Source organism: Onychostoma macrolepis, chromosome 20 (assembly GCF_012432095.1).
Source record: "Onychostoma macrolepis isolate SWU-2019 chromosome 20, ASM1243209v1, whole genome shotgun sequence".
Lineage (NCBI taxonomy): Eukaryota > Metazoa > Chordata > Actinopteri > Cypriniformes > Cyprinidae > Onychostoma > Onychostoma macrolepis.
Window position 1 is genome coordinate 20,466,655 of NC_081174.1, and position 5,553 is coordinate 20,472,207.

The following is a 5,553-nucleotide window of genomic DNA, read 5'->3' on the forward strand; positions in this document are numbered from 1 at the left end:
TTTTTACAAAAAGACGGACTAATTGATTTAATTAATTTTGAATTCATGGTAGGCTATAGGCTACACACCTGTACAGCTGGAGACGGCTGGTTGGTAAAATTATAATTTAGCTTACTGTAATTTAGAATAAAATTTGCATTGAATTTCATATAAAAAGATCTATGTTCTATTGTTGTTTATTAAAAACCGAAATTGATGAGCCTATTTATAGTGGCCTTGTTTTATGCAATGGGTTCTTACGAGAGTTAAAATAAAATGACACTGGGTCTTCTGTATTTTATTAGGCTACTTATGAGTCTGTGGGCAATATAAAACAACAGTTTAAAATCCTAAATTGAGAAACGTTGCACACTGCTTTATAGCCGAATCGGAAACACTGTTTAAAATAGCTCGCGATCCTCCACGGAATTTCACAAACAAGCTTTATGTGGGCTCAAATGGGTTTGTTCCAAAACCCAAGAACCGAGGAGAGATTTCCCGCTCCGTAGGTATACACACATGCAGTATTTATGCAATAGATTTTTGGGATACAGTCGGATATCCTGTGTGGGTGTTTTACTCTTCATCGTTTTGCATACCTAGGCGAAATATATAAACGTTTCACCATACGCCCCCGTGGCTTGGCATTTAATTAGATCCCCGGGGTGCGGATCAGTTTGGCACCGTGTCTGCGTGCAAGCGAAACCGGCTGTTTTTTTGCTCCCGGAGCCCTGGCCGCGGTCCTCGCGCGACTTCACTTCTGCACCGGCGGCGCGGGAGGAAAATCGAGCCCGCAGTCCAGCTGCTGCAGCTGGGCTAAATTGTTCTGCACGACTCCGACAGGCGACGATCTAAGCGCTGCATCCGTCGACAAGCAGAGGTAAATCATTTCGACTTTTCCAGGTGGATCTTTGCTGATGTCAGTGTCATTCGACGTCAAGTTCGTCGACGCAAATATGAAATGGCCACTGCGATATTGTCTGACTGGTGATTAATCAACAGATATGCTGTATTAATTGTGATAACTTACTATTCAGTAGACAACACGTCTGTCTATTTTTAGACGATCTTGAGATGAGATTTGCACTTATTGATATCACTTTGAGATCTACGTTGGTGCAAGTCTTTAATTAAAAACATGATTTGAATGACATTTTCGATTTTTTTGGTACTTTTAGACACTGTGCACCGTAGCTTGCGTATTTATTTATTTTATGAAATATTTTACATATTTTAGCTTAACAGATTATTTTAATGACATCTTTGATGTTTTTATACTTTTAAATACTCTGCAGCGTAGCTTGATTATTTATTTATTTTTTATTTATGTCATGCACAGTTTCCTAATTTTAATGAATATTGTATCGTAAAATTTTTGATTACACCCGAAATAAAAATCACAGATGGCATCTTCTTAAGGTCTACATTGTTTATCCTAGACAGCAATGAGTTTAAATGGCAAAAAACATCTTATGTCTCCTGTTTCTTATATTTTATGCTGTAAAAATGACCCCAGCAATCTCACATGTGAGATCTCAGCAATGTCTCTGATTTGCAGAGATTTTAATATGAATGCAAAGATTAATGATCAAATTATCTGAGTCATGCATGCACATGAATTTTAATGCTTTGTACTGAAAGTTGTCCAATTTGTGACTATTTTTATTTCTAAAGAAAACTTTTGGCAAAGTTGGTACTTAAATGAAACATTGTTCAGATCTTCATTATGTAAGAATTCTGATTTATGAAGGATCAACCTCTGAGCAATAAATATTTCCTATGGGTAGGGTTGTTTGTGTTCTAGTCTGCTGGGACGACGTATCTGCCCCACCTGTGCTTGCTTTAGTTTTGCTGGCAATTTCCCTTAAATACTAAAGGACTGCAGTTCAGCCTTGAGGAGATGAGATTTGTGAATAAGAAAGCTGATAATAATTTTGCTTTATTGCTTTCAGCTAAGCAAACAGCTTTTTGCAGACACAAAAAAGTAATGTAGTATCAGGGTCATTTATGGGCCATAATCTCTTATTCTCCATTGCACCTTTACATAACATTGCGGTCCTGATTTCTAATAGTCATAATTATTAATCCTCAAGTAATGTTTTTTTTTTTTACTTCAGGGATTAAGCATGCTTGAAATGACTCCTGTGAAGGTCCTTTCCCCCCTTGACACCCACACACACATACACAATGCAGTGGTGTGTGTATTAACAGACCCTCAGGCACTGTGTCAGAGTGAATAAGTGGATACACACATTCTTTATTATTGAACCAAATAAGCCACTAGAGATGGACTGTGTGAAAGTGTGTTTGGTTACAAGGTTAGAAAAACACACTGCAGTCACAGAGCACTTCAGGGTCATGCAAAAACAGCCCTGCCCTTTTACAGTTTATGGTATGGTTCGTGTGAGGAAATACCGCTGAACGATAGATAAATAATGTTCTGTTGACCTTGTGCTGAGGCATCAGAGATACCAGCAGGATGTTGTAGGGTGCCACACATGGTAAATTAAAATTCACACTCCTTCCTGGTCTGAAAATGGGCCTGAAATAAGACTTGATTGTGGAGTAATTGGCCCAAAAATGGCTAATCTTTTTTTTTTTTTTTTTGGTAGACAGAGTGCCTTTCCAAGTGCCGATATGAGCTCTGCAATTTTCTGAAGTGTTTCTTGAGAGTATGATTACGATTGAGATTTAGCTGGGTGAAATTTCATTGAACCTGAAGGTCATTTCGATGATCCTCACCACATGACCTCAACATTCACTATTCACATACCCTCCCTGTTTTTGATTGCGCTGCTTTGAAAAAACATGAAATCGCCTCTAAGTGGCACTTTCATATGCGACGTCCTTCTATATCTTGCCTTTTACCCCTTGGCTCCACCTCTTATTTTTAACTGAGATATTCAAATATGTCTCCTGTTGTTGAAACTAAAGGAAAGTGTATTTGAATATCTCTGGCTGAATGTCATCCAGAATGAAATTCAGTCTTCTTGTTTTGCTGACTCAGCACAGTGACATTGATAGGCAGAGCTCTGCTCTGGGTTATTTAAGATTTTTGTTTTGTTTTTGCATGTTTGTTCTGGATGTAAAGGGATTGTTAAATTCATTATAAGCTGTTTTTTGTGATTTTTATTTATTTTTTTGGTCTATTTTAATACATTTTTACATTTATTCAAGCTGATAATTTTTGTCTAAATAAATCAAAAATTAAATCTTAAAAACTAAAATCAATAATCTGTAAATACTATACATTAATTTATGCATCACAGAATTATAATTTACAGTATTAAAAATGGATGACATTTTTTTGTGATTTGATTAAAATTACAATCACCGGTGTTATTAAATTAAGACATTAAGTTAGTTTTAAAAAATCAACTTTAAGTTAGCATATTGCATATTGACATGTAATCTTAACATGTCAGCCTTGATTACGTGACCCCTCAATGCAAAATAAAACTGCTTTTTTAGGCCATTGATAGAGTCTGTGTGTATATCATGATTGTAAACATATATTAACTAAAAAATTACTGAGTGCACTTTTAGTCATATCAACATTCCAGAATGTGTGTGAGTGTATAGTGAATGTGAATCAAGAGTGACTCTTGTCTTGGGCACAAATGAATTTTAATGTTTAAATTCTGAATGTGTCTGTGTCTCCGATTCTTTTGCTTCTTAAGTAATTTCTCAAGGGGAACCTAAGCCTCTCTGCGCCTACAGAGCACAAGGGCAAATACGAATAAATATGATAAAATATGGATGAATGCTAATAAAGCACTGGCCAAGTGTGGCCCTCACTAAAAGGATTATCTGGAAGGGCAGACATTATTACAGGGGCAGCTGCCGGTCTGCTGTGACAGCAAAGCATGCAAACTTCTGCATCCAGATTGCTCATCTCGGTTTTATTTATTATGTAATAACTAAAAAGGAAGAGGGTTCAGGTTTGATTTTGTGATAGTGAAGCACAGCTCTCTTTTGCACTGATTTGTTGTGCTGAAGATTAAGGAAGTTCAATTGTAAACTGGCTCTCAGGGTGTGATATGACTGGCTCATATCAGCTGGGTCCCATTACTCTCATTAAACTACATAGGAATGGTTCAGTATTAGGGAGTACTCAAACCCCCTGGTGAAATGACTTCCATAGGTCACTGTTTACAGCCCTTTGTTTGACTAATACACAGTGTTTTCCTGGAGTTATCTCACTTACATTCAAAGACTAGCAACCATTGATTCAATTGAAAATCAAACATATATTGTAGGACTGTGTTGCTGTGCACTCTATATACATACTGTTAACTACTTTAAACATGCAATACAGTGTAATGCGCTATCAAATGCTGCAGTGCTTTTGAAATACCTTAAAAATTTAGCAGCGATTTGACTTTTTCCATTAAGATGCACATTTTAATATTTAGTTATTTAGCAGATGCAAAGAAAACAATCAAAATCAACAAAAGAGCAATGATATGCAAGTGCTATAACTCGTCTCAGTTAGCTTAACGCAGTACACGTAGCACAGTACACGTAGCAAGGTTTTTTTTTTTTTTTTTAATATCAAATGTTTCTCCAAGCAGGAAATCAGAACACATTAAAGTGTAATTAAAACCATATGAGTGAGCTTTGGAAATGGACTAGGTTGAGATCTAGGTTGGAATATGGTTCACTTTAAACTACATTTGGATGGAAAAAGTTGTGCTATGAATTTAAATGACTGAAATGCTTAGATTTCCTCTGAAGACTGTAAAAAAATGGCTTAAAGGATGTTTGAATTAGGATAGTTATTAAAAGACAAGACTTTTTTTGTCTCGTGTGGTGAAAAATCATCTACTCTTCTCCAGTCCAATTTTCCTAACAATAGCTGTACTGTTTGGCACAGTTGGCTAATTTGCATCTAATTTTTTTATTATTAATTTTCTTTTGGTCAGTCGAATTCGTTGCTTTTTTAAAACCCAAATTCAACATCTGATTTTCATGCTGCACATTTTGTTGCTTATTTGGTTATTTGTGGTTATAAAAGGCTTAAATCTGAGAGACCTTAATATGCAGAATAGAAATAGTCAGAGTTTACAAACCTCTAGGAAGTCCTTCACTTTTTAGAGTGTTTTGTAGAATAAGTGCAGATGATACAACAAGAGGTTGTTGCTACATATATGCATTTGTGTATAGTAAAATTACAAACTTGAATTTTATTAAGGCTTCTTGTACTAAATTACTAGATTTCTAAATTGACATTCCACAGGGACATATAACTTTGCAGTGGAGAAACCCATTTACATTACATGTTTGGTTTGACCATTTTGAATTCTGACCCCTGCCAGATTATTACCCCCCTAGTATTGGTAGGTTTAGGGTTAGGTGTGGGGGAGGGGTTAGGATTAGGCAATCAGGTAGCGATTTCAATGAGGGGGGTAGTGTTGCCAAGTCCGCGGTTTTCCCGTGAAATTGGGCTACTTTAACGCCCTTTCCGCGGGATGTTTTTCATGTCCGCGGGTTGAAGCGACCCCAGTAACGGGATATTTAGCCCCTGGAATGCGACTTTTATCAGGAGGACTCTGCCAAAAAAGTGTATTTTAC